At 38.5% G+C, this 16951-nt stretch overlaps 1 protein-coding gene across 2 annotated transcripts in view; it reads left to right on the top strand.

The window, feature by feature from the left end:
* PLCB1 (phospholipase C beta 1) overlaps positions 1-16951 on the top strand; it is a 784598-nt gene that overhangs the window by 467679 nt on the left and 299968 nt on the right. The window lies entirely within an intron of this gene.

The raw sequence follows: 16951 nt of genomic DNA, 5'->3' as shown, positions 1-16951 counted from the left end.
TGAACTGAAGAGTAATAGAGGAATGAGAGGAATGGACAGCCTGATATATACTGTGTGGAGATAATGCCCTATGTCTTACTGATGGAGAAAGTTATGGAATAAAGGCTAACTCTCAATTACTTTATGTGAGCAACTGGTGGGTTAATGGGCTGTGACCAAGGTGAGGAAAACGAGGGAAGATTTGGAAAGAAAGGGAAGAACTAAGAACACTTTATAGACATTTAAAGTTTGGGGTGTCTATTAGTCATTAAGGCTGATTACATATTTGCTGGCACACCCCAAAAGTGAAACTGAGGGGTGCCTTTTTCAAAAAGCAATGGGGGAAGTGCCAATAAATATACTAAAATAGAATGTTTTTCTTTCTTCTGCAATCTCTTTCTTGACTGGTCATGATATTTTTTTAAAAATTACTATTTAATGTCATTCTAAGTAAAAAAATTAAAATTATGTATTATGAGTTTTAACATTCATCCTTATATTGTGCAATGCCATTTTCAGCAAATAAAATGCCATTTTAAGCATTTAATTTATATACAGAATCACAAAAATTATACAATTCCCATTTCATAGATTGTACATGCCTATGTTTTTTGTTATTATCAAGATAGTGGAACTACTGTACAAAACTAGTATCATTGTTTTTATTTTACTTCTTGATACATGAACACTCTACCAGCCTTCTCTACCTTCAGCTTACTGATGAGAAAGGAAGGACTGGAAAGAAGAGGAATTCTTGGTTGTGCCATCTTTCTCACTTTTTCTATGTCATTATATTCAATGTAATCGTTGGCTGATAGAAATAACACATAATGATTAGGATGATTGGTGTTTCATATTTTAGAATGCTATCTGTGCATTTGAAGCAAGTTCTGATTCTAATGGAAAGCATGGCTTTTCATAGATGTGATAACCTGGAGATGTAACACTTTTATCATGTAGTTGGTTTGAGCCTCACTGAACTCTCATTGTGGATCCATGGACATTCTGTGCATCTCAGCACTGCAAATTCAGTATGTGAGCAGGGCAGCAAAGAACAATGGACATGTATCTTGCACATATCTCCTCTGCTTATGTGCATTCTCCATTGTTCCATCAGACTTCAGTTACAAAACACAAGTTCAAAGATAAAATGATGGAGAATTTCAGGACAATGACTGTAGAACATTAAACTAAGCATGGGTCCTTCTGAGTACCGGGCTCTGTGTGACTGCAGAGGCCTCATACTCATACTCATGAAGCTGACCCTGCATTCATGTGGAAATGTGTAAAAAATAGATATTGAAGTCGGGACTGCTGGAGAAAGGTCATTTTTGGAGATGTAAGCTTGGGAATTATTAGTATTTTTATATTAAATAATTTAGGGCATAGATAGAGTGAGACCACCTACAGGGAGTGTGCAGATGAAGAAAATTTCTCAGAAAAGAATCCTAGACACTCCAGTAACACAAAAGGCCATGGACCTGCAAAGTATATTGAGAAGGAATGCCCAGAAAAGTAGGAGGATAACAGGAAAGTCAAAAAGTCTAAAACCCATCAGAAGACAATAGTTAAAGTAGAGGGACATGATGACTTATCTGGAAAGCTGCTGGAAAGCAAGATGAGAAAGGAAATGTCATTATTGGATTTGTCAACATGGGGGTCATTGGTGACCTTGGTGAATATAGCCTCTCTAGAGAAAGGAGGACAAACATTCAAGTGAACATTCAGGAGATAATGATGAGAAAAGAGACAGCAATGTTCACAACTTTTTCAAGAACTTTAACTAGGAAATGGAACAGAGAAATGGTGCTGTGTTTGCAAAAGGATGGGGTATCAAGGGAATGATGTCGATATGTTAGGCAGTAATTATTTTCAATGCTGTATACTATTCTATTCTCTGAACCTATTGTAAACTATATATTCATGAGTGTTTAGTATATGCACATACCTCTGTTTTGCAAAGCCGTTTGTCATGTTACTACCATCAACAGGGACAAGAGGTCCCAATTATTCACATTCTAATTCAAAGTGTGAGACTCTGGCCAAATGATCCTTCTGACCTCTCTGTAAAAAGGCCAAGTTCTAAATGACTTTGGGTTTCACTTTGATCTCTGTTAATCAAGATTTACTCTGAGCTCCCAAAGACGTCAAGAGCTTTTTCCTTCTGGTTTCTTGCTTCTCTCAAAGCAGGACTCTGGAGTATCAGTGGGTGATTACAGTGATAGTTTCCTTCATGGCTTTCAGGCCATGAACAAATGAAAACAGAACAAAAAGCCAAGAATTCCATGCTTCTGTTAAGTCTGTTATTTCAGGGTAACTACACATTTACATTTTTGCAGCTAGTGGCTGACAGACATTGTGCAAGAGGGAAAAAGAGATAAATATATATATATATTTTAAGGTTTCCTTTAAGACTTTGTTTTTAAAGACAACTTTGTGTTTGAAGCATATAAATTAGAGCTCAAAAGTTTCCAGCAATTAGTTTACACAGCAAAAGAGAAGGAATCAAGGCCAAAGAACAATCTTATTTAAAATGCTGTGGTTGGCCTCGCATGGTGGCTAATGCTTGTGATCCCAGCACTTTGGGAGGCTGAGGCAGGCAGATCACCTGAAGTCAGGAGTTCAAGACCAGCCAATATGGTGAAACCCCATCTCTATTAAAAATACAAAAATTAGCCAGGCATGGTGGCGGGCACCTGTAATCCCAGCTACTCTGGAGGCTGAGGCAGGGGAATTGCTTGAAGTCAGGAGGTGGAGGTTTTGCATTGAGCTGAGATCACGCCACTGCACTCCAGCCTGGGTGGCAGAGTGAGACTCCTTCTCAAAAAAAAAAAAAAAAAAAATAATACCGTGTTTAAGAAGAGGGTATCTGAGGATCATAGAATTTTAGTCACAGAAAAAAAAAAAAACACACAGAAATACTAAGTGTTTATGATTCTTAATCATTTTCATCACATGCAGGTCCTGAGTCAAGGACTTGAATGAAAATAGTTTATTTTGAAGAAGTTCCCAGGACACAGCATTAGAAGTGTGCAGAAGGGAGGAAGGGAGGTGATGTAGTCAATAAAGTGTATGTTATCAAGCTATTACTTGATAACTGTGGGCAGCCACAGTCAATCCCACTGGAAACTGGGAGGCACGATCAAATGCAAGCCTCAGAGTTTCCCCACTGGAGGTGCAAGGGAGCTGGGATATTTATCCACCAACTTCCTTCAGTCATCAACTCTCTTGCACTTCCAGACTGTTAGGCCTTAAGCAGGCTCTGGCCATGGAAAAATCACTTCAACAAAAAAGATACAAAGGCTGGTAATTAGAAGTCGAGTCCAAATTCAATAAGATGGTAAAGAGAGACACAGCTGGGGAACCAACAGAGGCTTGTAATTGGGAAGGAAGGGACAATAGTAGTTAAAACAAAGCTCCCTCTGTACTTGTTTCTGACACTAATCCAAATGAGGGCCTTCCATTCCCCCTTAGGAAATCATCCATTTAGTCCAACCCATAGATTGGCTTGTAAGGACATGGAGGCTCAGTGATACTTTGTGACTTGCTCAAGCATGCACAGATGCAGTAGAGAAATTGGACATCTTGATGCATTAATATATGAGTTTGATGAACATGAGTAAAATGTGTCTTCAAATATTTAGAAAGAAAATAGCTGTCTCAGACATTCAAGTGAAGCCTTTCAAATGGAAACTTCTTAGCTTATACTTAGCCCCAGCCAGACTCAGAAACAGATATGGGCACTAGACTAGACAGCATCAACATTCCAACAGGAGTTTTCCCTTCACCGTGGAAGGTTATTATTGTGCCCACAGAAAATGTCTGTGCATACACAGAACCCATATGACTCTTGTATTTTCTTTCCTGACTTAGACATAAATTTGGCAAAGGAGCATCATGCAAAGTGGACAGAACATTCCTTTTGTCCTTTGAACTAGACAAGAATCAGGCAATGACTCTACCTTAGCACTTTATTTAGAGATGAATTCTCCCGCTCTAGGGTTTCGGTGGTGGACAGGTTTATTTCACTGTAAGTGGGAAAATTCCTGGCTGTTTCTCACCTCACCCAAGAGTTCTAACAGAGGGATTTCCATTGATCTGATTTGTTTGCACTGTAAGGCTGGATTCAACTTCAGCGTGAAATCATCTTGCAATCTGAAATAATCTTGATTGGATTTCCATGTGGATTAACATCATGTAAGAGTTGATATCCACTCTACCATTAGAGATTGTGGTCTATGCTACTTCTTTTTTCCCTTTGTTTTATGCAAGTAACGAGCTTGGAGATGTAAATCAGTCACCATTTTAAACTGATTGATCAAACTCAGTAAGAAATAAAACCTCTTGCTTCATGGAACTCACCCAGCCTTCAAACATTTGCAAATTAACTAAGTCATAAGTACTCTAGACCAATTTATAAAACACAGTTAAAATATCTCAATTAAAATCATACATACTCAAATGTTCAAATAAATTACAATAGGCTTCTCTAAAATTGCTTAGAAAATACAATTTCTGTTTTAAATTTGTAGATTATTTCCCAGGCCATCAAATTAATAATTGAAAAAACCTTCTAATAATTGGTGGGCATTTCTGCCTAATTTTCATTAAAAGTGGTAGTTTAATCTGTCCTCCTGAAGCACTTAGCCTGATTTTATATCTTAATAAAGGAATACTATGTAGGAGTTCGGGGACTGTGCTATGCTGTTAAAGGCATTCCTTGGAGCCCATTTTTGTTATTGATGAAATTCCTCCAGTCTGGGATAAACAAACTGTAAAGCAATAAATAAAAGACCAAGTAGAAAAAAGAAACTCTGACCAGACATTCCTAATTCTAAACATAATTTAAGAATCTCTCTCCTGTTCATTTTAGCAAAAGGTTTGGAGATAACATTTCACCCTAACATATTGCCATACGATCATTTAAATTTATTATTTCCAGTTTTTAGTGTAAGTATACATATACACATACTCTCTCTTTATATATAATTACTCTAAATATCTAAGCTCATTCTAGAAATATTTTTGGAATATGCATCTTATAAGAAAACAATATAATGTGTTACTCATCTCTCTTTCTAAAGGCAACCCAAGTTAACTTCGTGGAGTCTCTCCTAGTAGTATTTTTAAGCATTCATTTGTCTTTTATCTAGCTGAAATTAAGTTAAATGTGGGATTGTGTTTCATGCCATTGTTTTATATTGTAAGATATTAAAACATAATATTTTTAAGTTGTAGCCATCCATTTAATGACTAACTACACAATAATTCATACATTACCTAAATTTCTATGAGTTTTTCAAGTCTACGTGTGATGGTGAGACTTGCATTTGAGATAAGGAGCAAACTGAGTGCAAGGAAGGAGGTACAGAAGTAATATTAGAGAGTTGACCTTCATCCTGTAGAGCCAGGTCATGAAAAGGGAGTAGAGAACCTCAAAAGAAGAGCAAATGGAGAAAGAATGTGAGTTTGGTGACAAGTTGCATTAATAAAAAACCAACAATCAAGTCATGTATTATTTGTAGACATATAAGAAGTAAATACTTTTTAAGAGTCTTGAGGCCGGGTGCGGTGGCTCACACCTGTAATCCCAGCACTTTGGGAGGCCGAGGCGGGCAGATCACGAGGTCGGGAGATCCAGACAATTTTGGCTAACATGGTGAAACCCCATCTCTACTAAAAATACAAAAAAAATTAGCCAGGCATGGTGGCAGTCGCCTGTAGTCCTAGCTACTCGGGAGACTGAGGCAGGAGAATGGCATGAACCCGGGAGGCAGAGCTTGCAGTGAGCCGAGATAGTGTCACTGCACTCCAGCCTGGGCAACAGAGCGAGACTCTGTCTCAAAAAAAAAAAAAAAGGAGTCTTGAAAATAACAATGTTGACTCATAAAAGCATTTCACATTTTCGTTAATGACCTTCTAACTTAAGCAATCTTAACTGGCAAAAATAAAAAATCTAAATATTAATAATTCTCCCACGATATGTGTCCTAGTTTAGTTTATAAGTCTTGGTACTTAAGGGCTGTAATGAGAACTTACATTTAAAACAGGTTTTAAAATAAATTTTAAAAGCTAGAGGTAAATTCATGGGCAATAAACCATGCCAGTTCTCTTTTCTGTGCTAATTATTAGATTATCAGTGCCTTTATTTTTCTTCCCTTTCTGTCTTCCTTGTTTGATTTTGTTTTCAATGTTAAAATGCCAAGGCACTTATAATGCTTTCTGTATTAGGTTTTCTTGTGAAAACTATTAGTGCTTTTCTATATACCAGAATCTCATTATAACTGGGTCCGTGCATGTGAGCCGTGGAGCCTCCACCTTTGTAAACAAGCCTAAAAAAATTGGTTCTGTAACTAATAAGCCTGATGTCTTCAGCCCATAGGGATCTCTTTCATCTCTGTTCTAATGAAACTTTCTAACAATTAACTCATAATCCTAACCTTTGTAAGCTTTTGTAATTTATTTTTGATATGCTCATTTCTTTGTCTTCATTGCTTAATAGCGTAGTAAGAATAAGGACTATGCAAACTTTTGTGTGTGTTTTTCAGACACCGACCCAGTATTTGGCACATAGTATACCTACCATTAATTAATATTTTTGTTGAGTGAGCCAACTTCCTTTGGATGGGCATGAGATAACCACTTCTGTATAATACATTCTCTCCAGGGCAATTAAAGCAGTTTTTCAGTGTGTGAAGGTTGTAAATGATCATATCTCAACTGTCCTTGATCTTTTAAAGCACAGTGAGTGAAGAAAACAAAGCTGTTGACTCATAAAAATGAATTAATAAAAAGTAACCTCTCCTAAGTAAGAAATGGAATATAAAGGGTAAGTGTTGAGTGGCCACAAGGGCCATAACTAGAAGTTGTGATGGAGAACACATGTGAGTTATTTGCAAGAAGAGTAAACATATTAAAGATAAAAAGTTCTGTGCAAAGAATAGTTCTAACCAATACCGTTTAAAGGAGAAGGACTATCCAGAGTACAGACATTAGATGAAATTCTTAGGGAAACGGCCTGTGCTTGTTCCCCCAGTTATTTCTCTAGGCTTTGTAAACACTGCATATTTAGTGTTTGTCCATTACCATTCAGGGTCATTACAAAAGAACTCAGCCTTGACCTGGATTCCTGATAAATAAATTACAGCTTTTCTTATTACCTTCCAGTAGAATTTGAAACAATAATTCAAACTCTAAGTTATCATATATAATCACAAGTGAGTATGTTAATAACAAAATGGATATTCATATACAGACCTGAGTGAATTTCTGATGGCAGTCACATCTTGATAGGAATAAATACTGGTTCATTATAAATTACTTAATAAATGTACATCTGGATTCTCAAGCATTATAACAGATGATAGAATATTAATCTTGTTTGTTTTCAGAGCATTTCTTTTTCTTTAAGTTATACTTGCTGCTATTTACTTCGCCAGAAGATTGATGGCATTATTGGCCCCAATTCTTCATCATTACTACCTCCCTGGATCCATGCCCTTAGACATGTAACTTTATAATTGCCTTCTACTCAGCAATGTGACACATTGCAAATGAGATGTTGGCAAATGTCACATATACAGAGAAATACAAAGCACTTGTGCAATTGGACTTGCTCTTAGGGTTGTCCTCTGACACTGCCATGAGAAGGATCGGCCCAGGCTATCCTGCCAGAGGAGGAATCACATGGGGCAAAGCTGAGTATCCACAGTTGTCTCAACCAAGGCCACCCTAGATAAGCCAACAGCAAGTCTACCTTCACACATGTGAGCAGGCTCAGTCAAGGCAAGCACGACCATGCATTCAACACATCCAAGCATAAGCTAAACAACTGCTTATTGTTTCGAGCCTCTACATGTTGGATTAGTTTGTTACATGGCATTAGTATGAAAATACCTAACTGATACACCTTGATTTCTCAATATTCAAATATAATTCTTCTTATTAATCATAAGTATAGAAGCATATGGACAATGACTAGAAAGACTTTGAGTAGGTCCCATTCATATGATGTGATATCAAATTAAATTTAAAATACAATGTATTTTTACCACAAAATACTGAGAAAGTTTGAACCATTCTATCTTCATTTTTTTTCCTACACGAAGAACCAAGTGACTAGAGAAGAGTCTAGCTGGCCCTACATTGGGTTCTCTAGGACTATGTATGGAGGGAGCATGCCATGCCACAGGGGCTCACTTAGGGAAGCACCAGGATCATCAGGAGACAGAGGAAGCAAGGGGAAAATGTGGACCAGGTCTTTTATTGTTGTTTCCACAGGAACAAATAGGCAAAGTAGTGTAAGGCAGGCTTAGGATTGACTTGTTTGAATAATTTCAGCAGGCTCTGGGGTGTAGGAGCTCTCTCTATTGTCTGGTACCTGACCCTGGGTGATGGGGCAGGAGAATATTGGCCTTGAGTATGAGAGCCTAATGAGGAGGTGGTGGGTATGTGGGCTCTGGATTGGTTAGTTTGTATATGACAGGTGTTGTCTTTGTTCACTGTCTCCAGGAATTAGCTAATCCTCAGTGGGGCAGTGCTTCCAGTGTCAGCAAAATCCAATCTGGGGTGGCCCCACATGTCAAAGCATCAGAAATACAGAAAATAAAAAGACATGACTAATACAACTTTCCCTTCAAAAATACATCCCTAAGGCAATAATATATTACTTTTCTTAGAGAGAAAAGTTAGGGGAGTTGCATTGTACTTAAAGTCATGTAGATATGCTGTGATAATGATACAATGACCACAACAATCTCAAAATATTTTTAAAGGAATTCTCAGTCTTATATAAAGTTTGCAATGTTAACTTCTTGCTATACTGTCCTCTTTCAAGGGTTTTCTTTCCAATGATCAACATTGATTGATGTAGGACCTTCTTAGCATTCTGCTAAATATGTGGGAAAAAGATATAGCATGTTTCCTAAATTTGTGGAATTTTTTTAGGGGAAGCAATAAGAGAGAAATAGAAGGCAATGTGAATGTAATGTGCTTTAATAATGATTTACTGCATAACTACTAGGTGCTAGCACTATGATAGGTGCTGGGGGATTTCAGTCAAATGCCATTTATGCTCTCAAGGGAATCATAGTTTAATGAGCACAAATTATATGAAAACAAATGATTGAGCTATGGTGAGCAGTCACCTCTGTTGGAATTAGTCACAGAAAGCCTCAGAGAAGAGATCATCAAGGTGGGCCATCAAGGATGAGTTTGACAAACTTCAAGGATGTTTGTAGGTGAAACTTCAGACACAGGGAACTGTATGAGCAAAGGCACAGAGACAGGAATTAAAGTGTCATAAGAAGCTACAAACACTTCCTTTACAACCAGGAACTGGGGTGTATGTGGGAAAGTGGTAAGACATTAGGCTAATCCAGAAGTAGGTTGTGATCAAGGAGGAGCTCAAAGTCTATACTAAGGAGTTGGGGCTTTACCCCACTAACAATAAGGAACAATTCATGAGTTTTAAGCAGAGAAATAATATAAACAACCTGCCTGCTTAAAAGGTTATTCAGGCTCTACTATGAAGGACTTTATGTTCTCTAGGGTAGGGATTCTATCCAATTTTTTCACAATCTGTACCTCAGCACCTAGGGCCTGGCACCTAGGATGTATTCATGTGGCTGAGAACACTGTGCTAATTAAATGTTCCAGTGCTCCCCCATACTTCCTAGTTCTCCTTGCAGTTAGATTGGAGCCCTGTGATTGGTTCTGTTCAATGGTTATAACCAGAAGGGACTTGGTGACCATTTGGATATAGAAGGTGAAGATGAAAAGTGAACCTAGGATGACATTTGAAATCTTGGTTGGGGTGGTTCAGAACTGGTTATAAGGAGCAAGTATGGAACAATTTTGGATATCCCGAGTTCAAGATGACTGTGAGATGAAGTTTTGAATTAGAATAGAACTAAATGCTACAAGGTTTGACATAGGCAACAGTTAGTATGGGCAATCAGGAAGGTAAAGTATTAAACATGTAGCACTTTGTGGGTTCTGTAGAGTGACTCAGTATCCAGGTTTGCCCAGGACTGAAGAGTCTCTTGGGATGCATGAAGGACTGTCATGCCAATACCAAGAAAGTTCCAGGCAAACCAAGATGGTTGGTCATCCTAAGTCTGCTATACCTTACCACCTGCAAAGAATAGCTATTGAATATTTCTACTCTGAATTATAAGTTTATATTCCTCCAAACCTCTGTATCTCGACTACCATTCACTTGTATGGAAATGAATCCAAATTGGCCAGAGTAGGCAAGAAAGTATAAATTCTGGAAACCAGTGTTGTGCGAGAACCAATTCACACCAGCTCACAAGAGCTGATTTTACTCATTTCTTCACAACTCTACATTTGCTGAGTCATACGAATAGGTTGCTGCCACAGTGGGAGAATTGACACTATGAAAATCAGCAAGTTCTACAAATCTGAGCTTCTCTCTCCTAGCCCCAACCCCAGAACTGGTTGTTAAACATTTACCAACACATCTGTGCCATAAGCTGAGTTGAAAAGTTTGGAAGACATCATATTGTGGGAATAGCCCAATGTAGATACTATTAGTACCTCACCCCACATCCCTTAGATGCTGTGAGTGTTGGCAGCTAACAACTCACAGGCACCCCTTTCTCTAGGAATTGTCCTCAGCCAACAGGGGTTGCCATAGCTGGAATGCCTGGGAGGTAACGCCCTACACCCAGTAGTGGCCCATAGCCCATGACTGACTCATAGAGTGGTGGTGTCAAAGGTCAGGTTGTTTACCCTAAGTTGGGACAGCACTGTGGTACCATTCATACTCAAGAACTCTCCGGGATCAGGCTGAGACCAATCTCCAACTGGAACTACATCCTTGCTTAGCTGCCTCTGCTTCCCTATCTTGCTTCCCTTATTCCCTCATCTGTTTCTCCTGAGAGCTTCCCTCAATGAATCCCTGCCTTATGTTCATATTAATGATAGCCAAAAGTGGAAGCAACCCAAATATCCATTGATGAATGAATGGATAAACAAAATGGAGTATATCCATACAATGTAATATTATTTAGCCGTAAAAAGGAAAATCGGCTGGGCAAGGTGGCTCGTGCCTATAACCCCAGAAATTTGGGAGGCCATGGCAGGCAGATCACTTGAGGCTAGGAGTTCCAGACCAGCCTGGCCCACATAGTGAAACTGTCTCTACTAAAAATACAAAAAATTAGCCGGACATGGTGGTGGCACATGCTTGTAATCCCAGCTGCTTGAGAGGCAGAGGCAGGAGGATTGCTTGAACCCAGGAGGTGGAAGTTGCAGTGAGCCAAGATCATGCCACTGCACTCTAGCCTGGGTGACAGAGTGAGAGTCCATCTCAAAAAAAAAAAAAAAGAAAGAAAAGAAAACAAAAATGATTCTAAGACATCCTCCAACATTGATGAACCTTACATTGATGAACCTTGAGGATATCATGCTAAGTAAAGAAAGCCTGTCATAAAAAGACAAATACTGTATGATTCCATTCACATGATGCATACAGGGCAGTCAAATTCATAGAGACAGAAGGTAGGATGGTGGTTGCCAGGGGCTAGGGAGAGGAAGGAATGAGGAGTTTTTGTTTAATGGGTACAGAGTGTCCATTATGCAGAATGAAAAGAGTTCTGGAGATGGACACTGTCAATGATTGTACAACAAGGATGTCCTTAACACTGCTGAACTTAAAAATGGTAAAAGTGATAAATTCTTATGTCATTTCTATTTTATCACAATTAAAAATAACAAATAAAAGACATTAAATAGATTTTTTTAAAAACATAAAATAAAAAATAAATTAAAAACCCTCATCTTAGGCTCTGCTTCTAGGGACTCTAACCTAACACAATCGGCCCAGGAGAATTTCTGTGGAACGAACATATAATCTCCAGTGCATATGCCATGTGCTAACAAACACATGAGAGAACTTTATGATCTGCATGCTTTCATTGAACAAAGAATATCCCTTTGATTCCTGAGCTTACTGGGTTATCATTATGTAATTCTCCCTCATTTCCTGCTGCATACCTACAAGTAATCTCAAAAATGCTTTCAAGGAGAGTTTTCAATTTTGCATTTTGAACTTTGGATCTGCCTTCATTTAACTAAGTGAGAGAAGGAGAAATGAAATTCCAGTGTATTAGCATGACATTTAAGGTGGAGAAATTTAGGCAGCAGGCAATCATGTGGAGCAGCGGTTTACGGCTGAATTCTACCATTAGTAGCTACTTAACATGCTGAACCATTCCTCTCTGTCTGGAAAAATCATAAAAAGGGGCCCGTCAGCACTCTGAGTCACTGCTAAGAAGCTTATGCAGCCTCACACCTGCATTTAAATGAGTGTTTCCGGGGCAAAAATGAAGGACCCCAGAGAAATGAAACGGAGCACTCTAGCAGAGAAAAATGATATTGGTTTCTGTCTGCATTTGTAAATTAACTGCAGGAAGAACACTTCTAGAATTAGTTTAATTATTAATAGAAATCGCTTTGAACAACGTTTTTGCTGCACATTTTATTTTAAATGAGGACAATCATAGAAGGTTTATCATTAGGTGGCAAAATTTGATGATACCCAAAATGTAAAGAAACAGCCACTGATACCAAGGCATGGTGCCTCACACCAAGTAGGAATTCTGTACATATGAGGTGAATTTGTAAATGACGTGTACTCAAACATAGGTTTCAAAACCAGGACTTGTGAATACTTCATCTTTAGTTTCTTCTTTCTCAGATTTTACTTCTTAGTGAGGTATAACTTACATAGAGCACAGTGAGTAAATTTTAAGTGTGTGTCCTGATTAATTTACACAAACACACACACGTAGACACACACACACACAAATGGAGTCCCCATTCATATTGAAATAGAGAATTTCTAGTGCCCCAGAAACCCTCGTTAATTACCTCGCCACCAAGAGACCACTACTATTCAGACTTTCTGCTATGGATCTTCCTAAATTTTCATGCTTCCATGGAAGAATTGTTTTTCCAAATTGAAGCAGGAGTAATCTAGTCATAGTATCCCTTGATTCCTATTTCAAGATTTTTTTTTTTTTTTTTTTTTTTTTTTTTTGAGATGGAGTCTCACTCTGTTAGCCAGGCTGGAATGCAATGGTGTGATCTTGGCTCACTGCAACCTCTGTCTCCCAGGTTCAAGCGATTCTCCTGCCTCAGCCTCCTGAGTAGCTGGAATTACAAGTGCACGCCACCACACCAGGCTAATTTTTGTACTTTTAGTAGAGACAGGGTTTCACCATGTTGGTCAGGCTGATCTCAAGCTCCTGACCTCATGATCCACCCATCTCGGCCTCCCAAACTGCTGGGATCACAGGGGTGAGCCACCACGCCTGGCCCTCAAGATTCTCTTCAGTCCAACATGGTCCCGAGAAATCATTAGTCTTTTACTGCCTACCCTCAGAAGGGATCACCCTTGCACTGCCCTCCTTGGGTGCCCTTGCCCATGCCATGGCCAGGTTCTCATTGTGATCCTTGGAGCTTCGGCTTACTTTTGGGGGGCAAAATGCTTCCTAGACTCTCAGTATTATGGCTCTAGGTGCATTTCTAGATGCATGTCCTACGTGCTGAACTAGGTCTTTTCAGACATTCCTCACCTGCCAGAGGTAAGACTTTCTCTCTGCCTGTCCTGGAACCAGGGCCACCGTGCTGTCCCATAAGCTGGGGTCTGATGGCAGAGGCAGACTCCATTGCCAAGACTCCAGTTCACTGTCCCTTAATTGTGCACAGCTCAGAAGAGGTCACAGTTTGGCTCAGCCTTCTTGAATAGCTTCTTGAAGAATTGTTTGAAATGAGAAGATGTTGGAAAGAACTAGAAACTATTCTCCTTCCATGATCTACTCCACACATATTTCACTCCAGTAATACTAAACAGCTTCCAGTTCCTGGTTCTACCATGTCGGTTCATGTCTCCCTGTCTTTGATCACGTTATTAACTCTTTTTAGAAATATCATGTTTTTACCCCCTTGACCTGCTGCTTTTTCTTTTTCCATCAAGTCTCAGCTGAGGTGTCATATTCTAGAACCACAAGTTCAGCTAAGTCCCTCTTCTCTAGGTCCTCATGCTAATGAGCTTCTTTGGCATTGCTTCCACTGTCTCCTAAATGTGAGGTGGTCTCTGCTCCTTGCCAGCTCCAAGTAACCAAATATTATTTTTTTATAAACTCAAATGTAGACACTATCTCCATGAAATCTTTTCACCTCTTCTCCAATAAAGCACTTTGCTTCTTCTGTATATGTATTTGACAGTTCATAAATACCTCTCAGTGGGTTTTCATATTTTTATTTTTCCCTTTAGATTGTAAAACCTCCTTCAGAAGAGTTTTGTTTGACATTGAATTCCAGTCTACTCCAGTGCCCAGCTCATTACCCCAGATTCAATAAATGCTCGCTGAATGAATGCATGCAGAGCTGAGTGGATAAGCAAGCCTCCTTGATTAATCACATCAATTAAACTGGGTCAAAGATGTTTTGTTATATTGGTTCCATTATCTGACTTTTGGAAAAGCAATGTGACCTATAGAGTTGACATGCCCTTGATTTTCACCCTCAAATATCCCGTTAGCATTTTATTTTCCCTGTTTAGAGTATATGGTTGACTTATTCCTGTCACAGACCTAAGTAACTACTAATATTGAGATTTTCTCTCTAATTCTTCTGAAACTCCTTCTTTTTCTTTTTATTTATTTATTATTATTATTATTATTGGCCTAAAAAGCATCATCTTTCTGGATCATATCACCAACTCTAGGCTTTGGCTTTCTATCCAGGGACATTTTTCACAAAGAAACAAAACTGTTTAGTGATGGTAGCAGAGTTATCAACATGGTAAGTAGGGAAAAACATATTTGCATTTAAAAGCAAATCCTGGACCTGTGGCAGAGCCAGGCTTGCTAATTACCTCCCTTATATCAGCCAGCCTGATAAAGGTTGGATATTCACAGTGACAAGTAACAACCTGCTATAGACCTTAGTGGTCACTCACAAACAGGAAACAAATCTTGGAATATTAAATTCGCAGATTAAAGAATCCCCTTTTCATGTTTTCTGCAAAATCCATTTTGATGCAAATTGGATTACAGAAAATTTAAGATTCCCGCAAATATACATCGTATTTCTGTAAGTGACGCTTTACCCTTACCCTTCCACACCTTTGTGTTTAGGCTCACGCATTTCAATTTCAAAACCAGAACCATGGTGTTAATTCTAAAGTCTGAGCTACTAAAGCTGGGGCCCTCGAATAAGTACCCCATGGAATCTGTGAGATAGAAATTCCTAGCCTCGCATTTTAGTTCAAAACGTTTTAGTTTGAAAGTATGGGGGATGAGCTGGTGGCATAAGCTGTATAACAATGATATTTTTATTAAATTTGCAGGTCTAAAAATATCCTGTAGTAGGGGAAAGTACTTTAATCCACCATAAATGTTATTAGGTTGCTGTAATTGTGCCAGAATTATATGGGCAAAAATGATCTGCTTTCTTTGCTATCGTCTAAAACTAATGCCAGCACTATCAAGTAAATTAAATATATATATATGATCTCAAAAAGGGAGACAATGTAGAATCTACTTAGCTTTGAGCAGTACCAACAAAGAATTCTCCTAGGACTCATACTAAATGAGTTGGGTTATTATTAATTAGTAGGAATTAAAACAATTATCAGATCATGTACAGCACTGTTCTTAATGCAGCCTGCCTAGGGACCCTGTTAGGAGGGTGTCTGGCCATTTGACTCTTGCTTTCTTTATGTAATAATATCTTAATGGCCCAAGCTAGGGGGATTCCAACAATGATATATACCAGCTTATAGAAAAGGGGGCTTCATGACATTCCAAAAGTGAAAGAAAAACAGGAAAGCAGATGTGAGAGCAAAGCCATTTCTTACTGAAGACATCACGAGCCGTTTGTTTTTCTTTTTCTATTTTCTATTGTCAAGAATATTTATATTCATCCATGCAGGGTTGCATGGGGAGGAATATCACAGTTGTACCTTTGTTGCCATTGGGTTCTGGTTTACAACTGTCTTGCCTGAGATTGTAAATTTTCAGGTTAATGCAGTGTTAATGCAGAATTTGTTCATCCTGAAATTTGTGTATATAGCATATTAAGTAAATCCGAAGAGACAAGCAGCATATGAGGTAAGCAGTCCTGGGTTCGAGCTTTTTCTATTAGAGTAGCCATAGATTGTAGTTAGTAAACATTTCTGAATGTTCTACAGTACATAACTGTAAAGTACAATGACAAATGAGGTGACTTACCAGGCCACTTCCAATTTTGAAATTGTAAGATTCATTCAGTCTCTCCCAGCCCCCACCAAAATAAAAGACTTGTGAAACCAAGTCTGTACTAGACTGATGTGTATTGAAACTGTCACTCTGGTGTTGGAATAAATAGCCATAACTCTCAGTTACTGTAAAAATGAGAGTTATGGAGGATATGATTGAATACATGCTTATTGAATATATACTTCGTGTAAGGCTCTGCACTGGGAATTACAGAGAAGTTCAAGTATATTTAAAACACAGCTTCTTACAGAGTACCTGGTCTGAAGAGGCCTCCAGGGGAGGTGGGAAGATGAAAGAAATCATTTTCAAAATTATTTTGGAGAAAGGTAGAATAGCTCACCATAGTAGTGGTGTGTCTCTTCAACAAATGACACTTATACATTGCCTTGGGTTTTTCTAAGAAGTTTCTAACTTCTTAAAAAATTGTGTATGCAACTGGGATTCATATTTTATTACTTATATAGCCAATGTTAGGAACTAAATTGTGCTCACCCCATATTGATATGTTGAAGCCCTAACCCCTAATGTGACTTTATTTGGAGATAGGGCCTTTAAAGAGGTAATTAATGTTAAATGAGGTCATAAGGGCAGGACCCTAATCCAATGAGACTGGTGTCCTTATAAGAGGAAGGATACCAGTCCCTCATCTAAGAGGAAGGGTACCAGTCCCTCATCTAAGA

Source organism: Piliocolobus tephrosceles, chromosome 20, assembly GCF_002776525.5.
Source record: "Piliocolobus tephrosceles isolate RC106 chromosome 20, ASM277652v3, whole genome shotgun sequence".
Taxonomy (NCBI): Eukaryota; Metazoa; Chordata; class Mammalia; order Primates; family Cercopithecidae; genus Piliocolobus; species Piliocolobus tephrosceles.
This window is presented reverse-complemented; position numbering and strand designations above follow the sequence as displayed.